We start from the raw sequence: 13,555 nt of genomic DNA on the forward strand, positions 1-13,555 counted from the left end.
TGGGAATAGAAGATGGCAGTCAGGAAGTGTTACAAAAGAAACATTTTCAGAAATTCTCTCATACCAAGAGATGATTATATCAATAGTTGATTTGGGGTTCTTTTGTTGAAGAAACCCAAAATCTAGTGAGAACATGTTGTAACATGATGGCATTGCGTATTTGAAGTGGAATCTCATCAGATTATGTCCCCTTTTAGTTGTAGCCTGCTTTGACATTCCGCAACCCCTCCAAGGGGGCTGTGATGGCTTTCTATCAATTTTTCAGTTTGTCCACTCCCACTCTCTCCATTTTGGTATGTCCTTTGTATTCACAGTATAGAACAAGAATCACCCACTACATTCGATAGCTAAACAATGAGAAAAACCAGGCAAAACAAAATTTGTTCAAAAACAGGCCTTATTTGTTTCCCAGTTTTAGCATTCATCACTGCAAAATTTAAATCTTATGCATCTAAATAATTGAATTCTCCCCAGTAAGAAAGAAATTACAAATTAAACTCATTGTGCAAGAAAAAATAATATATTCCTAGATCAAGCAAAACAAGCCAAAAAACAAAAATGGGATGTAGCAAATATATATGCCATGAAAGCTGGGAGTTTTTTAGGTGAGAGTTGATGTTTGGAAGTCAACACCATAATCTTTGAACTTTCAATTACGTCTCTTGAAGGCTGAAAATTTGTAGAGTAAAATTTTTAGTTTCACCCTAAAATTTCCCCTTGTGTGGCTTGGCAAATGTGAAAGTCTGAGAACCTCAGGAAAATCATGTTGAAAGAACCTGCTCAGAAGAGATCAGGGGGTGTGGATTTGGTTGATGACACAGGCTACTGCGTCCTTACAGAGAATTGTTTGTCTTCCGTTTTTAGATGGCTTTAATTCCTCCAAATTGCTCCTTGAATAATAGGAAAAAGGCAATTTGAATTTCAGTGACAGATTGGACATAACAGGTTGCAACTATTAGGTCTAATTTTACCATACTGAGAAATAAAATTGCCTAAACATAAACATCGATCACTGATGCAGTAAATTAATTTGTACAGAAAAAGTAGTTTAACTGCAGTGCACATTAAACATAGAAAATTTTCAAAATTACTGCTCTCTGAATTAATTTGTACACTTGTTTACTTGTTAAAGGCACGCATAAATTCTTTTTTCTAAGGCAGTGTGGGTTTGAATAGAATAAGAAAAACGTATAAAAAGTGAGAGGGACATACAGAGATGTGGAAGGCACACACATTGGCCTGAATACTTACAAATAATGTTTTTTCTTTCAATTTTGTTTTTAAATGCTCTTTAGAATGTGCATTGTTTTTGAATCTGTCCATAGGACCACTAAAGATGTACAGATTTTCCCCCTCATCATAACAAAGATAAATGTGAAGTTTTAATAACCTTGACTTATGTTTGTTAAGAATTGAAGGTAGGAGTAATTAGAAGAGTTTTATGGTTTGGTTTCTTGGTGAGTATACATTCAAAGGTGTCCTAAGGCTTGGAACTGTTACATTTGTATTCATCAACAACCTGACCCATGCATTTCTTTGTACTTAACCATCTAAAAAAAAAGTCAGCGAGCATGTTTGCATTGTTCCCTGTAATTCTATTATGAGGAATGCATGGCAAACTTTGGATAGTATCTTTTTAGATTGTTTGAGCCACCATGGAACTGGAGCTGGCAATGCGGTGCAGTCTGATAATATCTCCTGCCTACAGTTTTCAAGGACAGTGGTTCGATTCAAATACAATTCTGATAAGTGGCAGGTTTTCGTGTCTTTAATGCCTTGACAAGGGCATCACTCTCAGGAGAGGGAGGTGAAACCGTTTGGACGAGGATTCCGTTCCTGCTCCTTTGTGCTGACACACTAAGATAATGGACAATTAAGAGAGCCTTCACTGCAGGTGCAAGTGTGGGGTTATCACTAATATAAAGGAGCCCATGGGGTCCTGGGGTATGAAGGAGAAGAGGGATGGGAATTTTTAAAGGGAGTATGAAACACACAGATGAGACGCCTAATAACTGTTCACATATTGCACTTTTACCTGTACTAATGGTGCGTGATTGGAGTGTTCAGTGTTCCTTGCTTTAACTTTTATTTTTTAATATCTAGTTCATTGCCTATGACACAAAGTAGTGCAGAAAACTCGCTCCAGTGCTGGCCTGCCTGTCGAGGGGGAGGGGAGCCCAGATAAGAGAGAGATTTGTTTTGTGGAATCTGTCTTTTAGACCAGCTTCCATGGGGTTTTAAATTTAGGATAGTGGTTGTCAACCCAGCCTGCACCCTCTGTGGGTCTTAACTCTCAGAGAGTCTGATTTAATTGGCCCGAGCATGGATCCAGTACGTAATTTTAAAAGCTCTTTGGACGATTCCAATGTGTACTCGGAGTCAAGGGCCATCGTTGCTGAGTTTGTAACAGAAGATCAAGCTCTTCAACATTCAGGCTCCCTGGCAGATTGTGTGATGATTTAATAGATTCGAATAACAGTGTCTGTGTTGCTGTTAGAGAAGATGCGTGCTGCGTATGTTTCTAACAGCCCACTCGTGTTTATGTCGGTGTCGTGGGTAAGCATTCAGGTATATCTGGGAAAAAGTTCCTTGTCTCTTGACTACTGTTCCCCACTTTCCCCTACTCTCCTTTAGTTTCTGGGTTTTGTTGTTGTTGTTTTTCCTTATAGATATTTGAAGCTACCACTTCCTGTGATATCATGGATGAGTCACCTAGGAGTGGGGAGGAGTCTGATAAAGGCAGAAGTGCTTATGTGACGTCAGTGTCCAGCTCTGACCAGCAACTTTGTCCCTAGTCGTCTTACTCTGATGGGGGAGATGGGATGTTCTGTATGCATGGAAATTTGAGGGGCACTTCTGATACCACTTAGCACTAATAAAGGTGAGGCAGTCCAGAGTATTTCAAAACAGAGTGCAGAAGAAGTTAACTGATTTTCTTTTGACTTGAACTGTCATTTGTCTTTAACAGCCCTGAACGACAATAGAGTGCACTGCTTCTGATAAGTATGGGTTCTCCTCAGCCTGAAGAGATGTGTGTGATAAGATAAGATGGCTTGAAAAAAACAAGAGCTTGAGGGAAAGGGACAGGAGGAGAGGGAGAGAGAAAGTATGTTAACTGCTTTGACTGCAAAATACCCCCTGGTAGCCAGAGATAAGACACCTTGAGCTACTCAGAAGACCTTAAACAGGATGTAAATGAAGCCAATAAAAATCACTTGAGATCAAGCCCTCCTTCTCCTCCCCACTCCTATTTCCAGCTCTGACAGCAGAAGGCTTAATTTACTGTATGGCATACCACACTTACATTCTGAACCCCGGAAGTTGCGAGAAACCGATAGCCTGTTCAAAGAACAAAGATTTTCTAGAGAGGTCCAAACTTGAGGCATTTAATCAGCAATTCCAGCAGTGCCTCCCTGAGTGGAAAAAGAAAGTATTGCCGAATATAGGAAGCGCCCTTCCTCTTTTCTCACTCCTTACTCCAGATACTCGTTTACTTTGTAGTTTTGTGACAACCTTCTTTCTATGTTGAAATGGTTGGCAGGGTGAGCTGTCTTTGATAGTGTATTGATATTTCTCATCTAGCTAATGCAGCTTGAAAGTAATCATCAACAAAAGTTTAGCAGACAGATTTTTTCATGTGCACACTTGAAGCACGGCTGTCTACTCAGAACTATGTTTCCTAAGCATGTAACACCAGCCTTTATGTACTTGGAACTGTATAACTCTTCAAAAATGGTCACTCTCTTTTTCTGGAAATGTACAAGCTGCTGCCAACACTCTTACAGAGAGGAAGTTACTTGCTGGAGCTAATTGAGTATTTCACTGAAAAGATTTGAAATATGGAGTCCTACTCAAAGTGGGAGGGGGGCTGTTAAAGGATAGGAGGGCAAAGAATATAGTGATCTAATTTTCTTTCTGTAAAAGCCGCTTCTTGGAAGAACTGGGATTCAATTTGGTCGTTGAATAAGGGCGAGAAAGCCCTCCATCATTGATGTTCCTTTACAGAGGAGCAAACACGGGAAAGGCACAGCCGAGTGCAGCAAACTTCAAGCAAGGACTTAGGTGATTCAGGGGAAAGAAAAGATTCTAAGGTGATTCTCAAGCTTGGGAATGCAGGTGAAGACTCAGGAAACTTGCTAACAAAAGGGGATTTCTGGACCCCATCCTCAGAAGTTCAGAGTCGGGAGGCGTGGGGTGGAGTGCAGGTGTCTGCATTTTTAACAGGCAGTTCAAGCACTTGGTCTGCTGGTGGTTGGTGGATTAGACTGAGAAATGCTGCCCTGCATCATCTGGCTGTGGTAGAGGGTCAGCCTTTGGTTTGTTGTGTACAGCCAGGATAGCTGGAATGATAATTGAAGAAGGGTGGTTTAAGGGATAGGTGAGAAGGATCCTTCATTGGAATCAGTGGCAGGGAATATATCCCTACAGGCAAGGGTGTGAGAGGAAAGTGAAGCTGACCACGGTGCCAGTTTGACTGTGCCTTTTCTTCTGCTCTGATTTGTCAAAACCTGATCCGACCATACCACCCCGCTCAAAGCAGAGGCTGGAAGAACAGGAGAGGGGCAAACAGACCCACTGTTAAGGAGATGTGTGTATACAGGATTTTTCTAGTCAATAGCCAGCAGTGAAATCAAATGAAGAAATTGACTGTCGTGACTTGTTAACAGAGACTTATACGTTTGTAGAGTTGTTAGGCAATTTTGGTTTTCTTCTGTATATGTGTGAATATGTGCGTCAATTAGCATGAATTAGTTTAGTGATATGAAAAACAATGAATTTTTTTTTAAAGAAAAACAATATTAAACATCATTTTAGGTTTATTCATTTAGCTGTAAAAACTCAACGTTTGAGTTGTTGTTGTTGTTGTTGTTTTAGTGGAGGAGAGTTTGGGAAGGATGGACTTTGAGGGTTTTCTAATATGTAGAGCCAAGGTGCTTGCCTGGGCACTGGGGACTTGGGTGTGGGTTTCAGTGCCACTGTCAACTACTATTGTTAGTACAAGATTATAACATGTTACTCATCCTCGTTGACCTATTTGTTCATCTGTAAAATTAGCACTTTTTTTCCCCTAAAGGCCCACATTTCTCACAGGTCTTAAATCTTATGTTTCATATATACATGAAAAGTTAGGAATGACAGCCTTGACTTTCTTTTCTCTGTGTAGGCTTCAATCACATTCACTCATTTTCTTTCCTTTGATCCCTAAAGTCAGACCCAGAGGTATGCACAATCCATGCCAAACAACAGGTCATCTTAAGAGAAAAGAGCAGAGCTCAGATGTGGAAGGAAGCTTTGTAAAGATTTCAGAGACCAGCCCTTTGGTACAGACAGCATTGAGTCAGTGAAGATTCTAAAACTGTGCTGGTAGGTTTTATATCTTTGAATATTAGCAACGTGTCTCATTACTGTGGCCACACTGCCTTGGATTCTTTTCTTTTACATTATTTTGTTATTTTTAAAGTATCTTGGATGGAGGCAAAGTAAGATGCTAGTACACGGAGGTATCATGGGGTTTCTGAGGCCTGATTTTGTCACAGGTGTTGGAATATTTGCCAAGATGTATCATCTCAGATAGTATATGTGTTATTTATATATAGACACACATATATAATTTAATAAAAATATGATTATAGATATTAATCAGTAGACAGTAGCATCGTAGAGTCTCCCCTTAGAGACATATTTCATTAAGACATGATTGTACAGATATTTAGTCCTATTAAGTGACAAATTACTATGATTAGCACTTTTGTAATGAGAGTTATCTAAAATATTTGAAAAACTACTTTGGCATAAATCACTTAGTCTATTCTGAACATTTAGTCAACTGTGGCTAAAAGCATGTAAGCGTACACATGCAGTGTGCCACAATTTTAACTGTACTGGTTCCCATAAATAAATTACCAGGGCTGTTACCAAGAAAAAAATAATGAAATGAACTGGCTCGGATGTTATCATCATATTCATTCTAAGGTAGAGATTCTAGGGAAGAGAAAAATCAAACCAAAAGTGAAACATAAAACATAAAGGGCAAAGAGGGTACTTAGAAAGTCTTCAAATTGATAATTAGCCTTATTTTCAGAATGCTTCTTTTATATTTTGCTGAATTAGATACATTTAAAAACTCTATGAATACATGTACTTGATACCATATGACCTGTGTAGAGATATTTTGTCATACCCTAACTAAAGATTATTTTAAGAAAATAGCTTTGGCTTTCCAGTTTATATAGTACTTTTATAAACATTATCTCATTTGAAATAAAGGATTGTCTTACATCATTTGGATTACTTGGAATCCAATCTCATTTTTCCATTTCAGTTTTACCATGTAAGTGTTAATGTGAAAGGTAATAATTCTGTTGAAACACTATAAAAATTCTATTGTATAAGGCATATTAGTGATTGGCCCTACTGTAGACTCTTTCTTATGCGTGAAATCCCAAGAGAGTCCAACATCCCTGAGTTGCCTTTTAAAATTTTTTTTTGAGACGGAGTCTCGCTCTGTTGCCCAGGCTGGACTGCAGTGGTTCGATCTCGGTTCACTGCAACCTCTGCCTGTTGGGTTCAAGCAATTCTCCTGCCTCAGCCTTCTGACTAGCTGGTACTACAGACGCATGCTGCCATGCCCGGCTAATTTTTTGTATTTTAGTAGAGATGAGGTTTCACCATGTTGCCCATGCTGGTCCCGAACTCCCGAGCTCAGGCAATCCGCTTGCCTCGGCCTCCCAAATTGCTGGGATTACAGGCATGAGCCACCACGCCCGGCCCCTCATCTCTGAATTCCTTAATACCACTGTAGCATATAACTTCCTCATTAAATGCATAAAACTGAGGAGCAGACAACAGATATTACTTTGAGTTGCAGCTGCTGGGTGGTTGGCTAGGTGTACTCACTAGCAATCTCAGTGGCTTTTTCACCCTAGCCCGACAACCTGTGTGAGTCAGTCTGTGCCTTAAAATTCAAAATGATTATTTGCCACAGACCTTAACAATTCCTATCATTTGTTAGACACATGAATGTCCAAATCAAGATCTAGTACTGAGGTCAGCTGTATTACAAAGGCATATGGATAACTGTAGTAATAGTTCCCCCCTAATCTTTGTAACAGCTTTTTCTGCATTAGCAAACCATATTTATCACTTTACTGCACAATGAACCCACAGGGGGTGCTAATTGTTCATTAATTAAATTTTAGCCTTTCAACACTTTTGTATTCTCCAGTGGCCTTGTCTGCAGTGAAGTATACAGTGTGGCCTTTTCAGGCTGCCGAAAATTCGTGTTGGCGTTACTGCTGCCATGGATATAATACAGGTGAAATTCAGCTCCAATAAATACCATTTGAGGACTGTTATAATTCCTGGTGACTGAAAGTTTTCCGGCCTTGGACCAAAGCCTACATGTTGGAAAAATAGTCAGTAAAGTCTAGTTTAACAAGACATAACATTCTGTTAGACCAGATGCTGCTTTGAAATAGAATTGGATTTCATTGTTTGAAAATTCTGGTGGTTTATGGCAGTTCTTCCAAAACCATTAACATGGTGGAATGAAGTTTCTAAGATCCATCATTCCCTAACGAAGCCATTTCCAGACTTACTTTCCTCAGTGGAAGAATCCCCTTTTACCTTCTGCTGCCCCAGTGAAGAAGTTAATTTAAAATCACTCGTGATTAACTTGGTAGCATTGAGAAATTTACTGAGTATTTTAAAAAAGTGTTGGTCATCCTTCAAAGCTTGATACATATATTTCACACTAGTGCAAAGGATTTCGAAGTGAAATAGAATTGGCCTCAAGGAATTTCTAAATAAGCCAAATAGTCACTTATAGAATGGTGCTGGCACTATGGAATGTGGCTTCTGGACTTGGAATGCAGGCCTTTTCGTTGTGTGGATCTTACAACACTAATGAATTAATCACAACTTGCCAGTGTGTGTAGCTATTAACAAATGAACTACTGCACATGGATTTTCAAGATATCTGTGAGTAGCATTCAGAAGATTTTTTTCTGGAATATTTTTGTTTGTTTATTTTTATTTATTGCTAATAAATATTGTTATTTAAAAAGAATGATAATATTGTTAATAAATTAATCCATATTAATTTAATAACGATAATATTGTTTATTAGATTGTTATTTAAATGATATTGTTAAATAATTGTTCTTTATTTTTGTGTATTTTTATTTATAAACAGGAATGCCCTTTAAGTCATTAAAAATTTTTACAATCTCAATATGAAAACTGCAACAACTAAATTGCAGTTAATTTTGATTCCTTTCTGCTGTTCTCACATTTATGAGTTATCATTTATCACTTATCACTTACAGGTAACTTTGGCTTTCATAGTAGTAGTAATAATGTAATACATTTTTATATTTTAGCAGTACAGAAAACTCCTTCATATAATATCATGTTTGATTCTTATAATACCTCATATGTTGAGGCAGCTGAAATTTTTCTGATATTATAGACAAGGAAATCAAAACTTCAAAAAATGTAGTTTCTAAAGTTCGTAAGCCAATATTAGACCTGAACACATAGTAGGTGCATAATAAATGTTGATTAAATCAATGAATTAAAGCAATGAAAAACAGCTTAAAATTCTTTGTGATATGAGGTCATATATAAACACAAGAGTACATAGTAACTAATAAATGCCTTCTAACTCAAAATAGTAGAGAGAAAAAAAAGAATGCAGACTCAGGAAATCCACTCTGGTGATGTCTGTCATTATTCAAGGAAAGACCAACATGTTAAACGGTTTAGAACACCCTCAGTCACAGCCCTGTAAACAGATGTGTAATACACAGTTGCCAATTATTGAACGCCAAGAGGTGGGTGCTTATCATTAGTTATATATATTTTTAAGTGAGCCAAAAGATAGAAAAAGAAAAGCAGTTCTCACCCCCCACATAATTGGAAACCACTTTTCCTTCTGTTTGGCTTCAGAAACACAATGTCTTGATTTCCGTGCGAGAGACGATGACTGTTCTTTAACTGGTTTCACGTCAGCTTTTTCCTCTGATTGGAGAGGTGGAGTTAAGTGTGAACTGCTTAAGAATGCACTGTTTTCTATTTAATTTGGCTGCAGAAGATGGAATTCATTGAGCTCCGTCTGTTCAAATGAACTTTAAGCAACAGCAAGCAAAACATTTGTACTTCTCTCTGCACACGCAATCGCAATGTGTCTGCTGAAAGAATGAATGTGAAGCCCAGGATTACCTAAGGAGAGCCATGGAGATGTGATAACAAGTCCTTATCTCTTTGTTGGCTCATCTGAAGTGTTAAAGTGTTGTTGGGGAAAAGCAAGCCTCTTTTTTACTAGGGAGTATTGAGGGCAAAAAAAACCCCAAAAACCAAAAAACAAACAAGAAAACCCTCTAAGCTTGAGCGCTGATATCTGGAATTCATCTTAAGACTGTTAAAAAATGTGCACCACCAGTTCCCGCTCCGCACAGCTGCTGTTATTAATGGGCGACCACCCTTTTTCCTCATAACCTAACTGTTAATTCATTTAATTGGTCCTTCTAGAACAGTTCGAAATATTATAGAATTTAAAAGCATCTGCTAATTATAAATAATTTTAAAGTTCACATTTCTCATTTGAACACCCAGTAAAGGGTATTCGTTTTCAGGTAGTTAAATAAGTTATATGACAAAGGAGTGAATTTAATATGGAGCTGCTGATTTTTTTTTAAAGTAGCATCATAGTTATTAACGTTGCAGCTTTTCTAGAACTGTTGACATTTCTATGGAGAATGAAGGGAAGCAATTGTGTAATAATGCATAAGTTTTTTTTTTTTTTTTTTTTTTTTTTTTTTTTTTTTTTAGCATGACCTTATCTTTTAGCAATTTAAATCATTGCTTTAAAAATGTATTTTGTGGCCGGGCGCGGTGGCTCAAGCCTGTAATCCCAGCACTTTGGGAGGCCGAGGCGGGTGGATCACGAGGTCAGGAGATCGAGACCATCCTGGCTAACATGGTGAAACCCCGTCTCTACTAAAAATACAAAAAACTAGCCGGGCGTGGTGGCGGGCGCCTGTAGTCCCAGCTACTCGGAGGCTGAGGCAGGAGAATGGCGTGAACCTGGGAGGGGGAGCTTGCAGTGAGCCGAGATCGCGCCACTGCACTCCAGCCTGGGTGACGCAGCGCGAGACTCCGTCTCAAAAAAAAAAACAAAAAAAAAACAATGTATTTTGTAATTTGGTTAGAGGATTTTAAATATGATGGTGTAAAATTGTTACTGTGTTGGCACTGAAGTAACATGATAAACACCCTTGTTACCTGTGTCTATTAAACATGCATTTCAAAATATTGTCCTCTTTAAGTACAGCCCGACTTCTCTTAGCGTTTGTGCACACCTGTGTATTTCCCCCAGGAGTTTCAGCTTATATTAAAGTGTCTCAGGTAGCTAATGACTGAAAAAGTACTGTGAATTCTATTTAGTAAGAAATTTCAGAACTGCTCCTATAACCTGCTGGCAGAAGTAAAGAATTACGTAAGGCAAGTGGGGGAAACCTGAAATTTTGTTTTGGTCTCAAGTCTTACCCCATTGTTTGATCCTCAAGAAAAAAAAATCTACTGAATGAACTTACCATGATGCTAAATAATGCAATGATTGTATTGCTCATGTTTTAAGGAGCAGAGAGGTGTAAACCACATTCTTGGCTTCAGAATTCCATGGGAAAACACTTGTACCAAGGTTACCTGCCTGTAAAGACCCAGTATTATATCCCGTGTTTGATAATTTAAGGCTTGGAACATAGTAAGCATGGATTTATGGTCCATTAACATTTAGATATCACCAACTGATTATCTTTTATTTTCTTGCTAGCTGCATATACAACTGTGAACACTAAAGGCACTGTAGATTGCCATTGAGTCAGTCCTTAAAACTAATATTCCAGAGATTGCATTAAAGGAAAGAAAATATTAAAATATGTTTATACTATACTCATAGAAGCTTACACATGGAAACAGAAATACATGCAACACATATAAATCTTTTTGTTTACATATGCAGCTTTTCTTCCAGCCATGATAAGGTGCCCTAGAAACATTCACTAATCTTTGTAACACCCCAGAGGGTAAGTAGCAAGAATTATTATCTTCATATTGCAGGTGAAATACCTAGGTAGGGGCAGATTAAATGACTTGGCCAGGTCACTCTCTAAGTCAGTTATGAAGCTAGAAATAAAACTCCAGACTCTTGACTTTTAGTTCTTACACAAGTACCAGACCCATCAGTATTTGTACTACTTCTCCTCACTTGAAAAGTAACCATTGATATAAATCCTGTCCCTGTTAAGGAAATCTTGCTGTGTGGCACTAGCACACATAATACTGAGTCCCCGATGGGCAGTTAAGAGGGTACTCTGCTGTTGCAATGAACAAGCTCAGGTAGCAAAAGGATATTGTTAAGGCAATTTCTTGCAGACCAGGCCTTATGAAGAACATTATCAGAAGTTTCCATAACTTCAGAGAAAGTATTTTCATCTGCTTTCTTACATTAGTTTCTCTGGAATAATTTCAGATTGCCCCTAGTGTTGGAATCAATCTTCTGAAAGGCTTGGTCCCTGTCCTCAGGAAGTGTATGTCCTACACAAATTAAGACCTGCTTAATCATAAACAAAGTAAGCATTGACATTAGTCTAACCCTCCTGCACATATTCTCTTCCTGTCTCTTTGATCTTATTTTTTAATTTCTGGCTAATTTGATTAGTCTTGAACACCAGCGAGTGGCCAGAACCCTCAGCATTTCTCTTTCACAATGGCAGGCCGTAAACTGAGACTGTCAGACCCTCATTTGTGTGCTTGTCTGTCCATCAGCAGGGGCTGGGATCAAATCACGTCCAGTCTCTGCTTCCTCCTCCCCAGGTTGGCCCACACGAGGGGCTGATGGCTCACGTCACAAAGGTACTCTGTGTTCTGGTGCCTTTTTTCTATGGAATAACTCCTTCTAGTATGACTTCACTTTTCTGTTAGTGAGCACTTTCCCCCATAAATATGCCTGAACAGGTGTTAACTCTGCTGCTAACTGAGTTTCCAGCTGTCCTCCTCCAACACAGACCCAGCAAAATCTGTTGTTTCGTCCTTTTAGGCAGACTAGAGAAGCGCCGAGCCTGAGATGGAGGTCTTCCTTGCAGGATATGGCCGTTCTGCTGCCAGAAGATGGTCCGGAAAGCCTGGCTGGCTAACAAAGACAGGCCTTCAGCGGCTGGGTGTAGTTCCAGTTCTGCATCCCCTTTGGCAGAAACACAGAGGCTGCTGCAGTGTGGCCAGCCAGCGAAATTAGGAAATAAGGACCTCTTTTATTTACTCAGGCTGCTGAATCATGGGCATTCCTGTCTGCTTGGAGAAAAGTCAGGCGGCTTTACTTTCCACTGAAAGTCTCAGGAGTGTTGGAGACTTTCATCTCGGAGTGTTCACACACTTGTTTTAATGTGCTTTATGGAAATGATGAAACTCAGCAAGTACAGTTGCTGTAGAAAAACATCTGCACTAACCATGCACACACATTTGCATCTTTAAATAGACTTTTTAGGCCACGGAGCTGGTTTCCAGCAAAGCTTTTTCGGCAGTAAGAGCTACAGCTCTCGGAGAGTCAGCTCAAGTGAAGTGACTGGTTTCAAAAATTAAAATTTAACATGGACATGTTAAGTATTTCACATTGAAATGCAGAAAACTTGCTATCACACAGAAAGACAGTCCCTGCAAGTAGCACTTAGTGCCGAGGGGAAAAAAAGTTAAAGTTGATTCAGGAACCTGAATTGAAAGAATCCTCTACAGTTTCTTCCACGTGTAAAAAGAAATTGACATCGTTTAAACCTATATTCACCATTTAAGCATAGTTTGCGCTGTGGCTGCCAAAAAGCCTAAGTTAATGGGGATGGATAACTCTCTAAGACTTAGGTAGACCTCAGAGTATGTTGGCAGGGAGACCATCACCACAAAAGTCTTGGAGGAGTCTGATACCTGAAGAGCGTGGACCAACCCGCTGGGAGTAGTGAGTCCCTGTGTGTTCTTGGGAGAATACGATCCATTTACAGTGCTGGCAAACGAGAGTTTTACATTTTATATTTTAAAACAGAAATCAGCCTTTCAGGGAAACTTTATTTTTCTAAAAATATCATTCCTTGCTCAAACTCTTTTCTTCCGCTCGATCCCCAAGCCTTATGGCTTCTACAGAGGGTTTTGTGTAATTTCCTTTACAAAGACATGTAATGGGGACTGGAGAGAAGAAGGAAAAGGTTTCTAGCTCTCTTGAATCCTGGTTAAAACCTTGATCCTAATCTTCAGTTCACTTGACATGTCATTGAAATTTACAAGCTTAGGAGAACAGTTATATAATAGATATAGTCAGGCATGGACCACAGACAAGAAGCTGATTTAAGCATGGTGTTAGGGATTGCATAATTTGTATAATGGTCCATTGCTCTATAATTCCTTATGTATTTGTATAAAAATATATCATACCTGGACACAATCTGCAATTTAATAATAAATTCACTTGCTCAATTTTCAGGCTCAATAGTTACATCATTTTAGGCTAGAT

At 38.8% G+C, this 13,555-nt stretch overlaps 1 protein-coding gene across 12 annotated transcripts in view; it reads left to right on the forward strand.

Annotated features, from left to right (window-relative positions):
* Positions 1 to 13,555, forward strand: part of ZNF521 (zinc finger protein 521) — a 292,675-nt gene that overhangs the window by 109,183 nt on the left and 169,937 nt on the right. For 4 of the 12 annotated variants that reach the window (XM_074022700.1, XM_074022702.1, XM_074022701.1 and 1 more), the window contains one exon: positions 5,209 to 5,364. The exons of the other annotated variants lie outside the window; for them this stretch is intronic. The gene's annotated coding sequence lies outside the window, so the exon portion shown is untranslated. The remainder of the gene's footprint in view (positions 1 to 5,208; positions 5,365 to 13,555) is intronic. 12 annotated transcript variants of the gene reach the window in all.

Source organism: Macaca fascicularis, chromosome 18 (assembly GCF_037993035.2).
Source record: "Macaca fascicularis isolate 582-1 chromosome 18, T2T-MFA8v1.1".
In the NCBI taxonomy this organism is placed as follows: domain Eukaryota; kingdom Metazoa; phylum Chordata; class Mammalia; order Primates; family Cercopithecidae; genus Macaca; species Macaca fascicularis.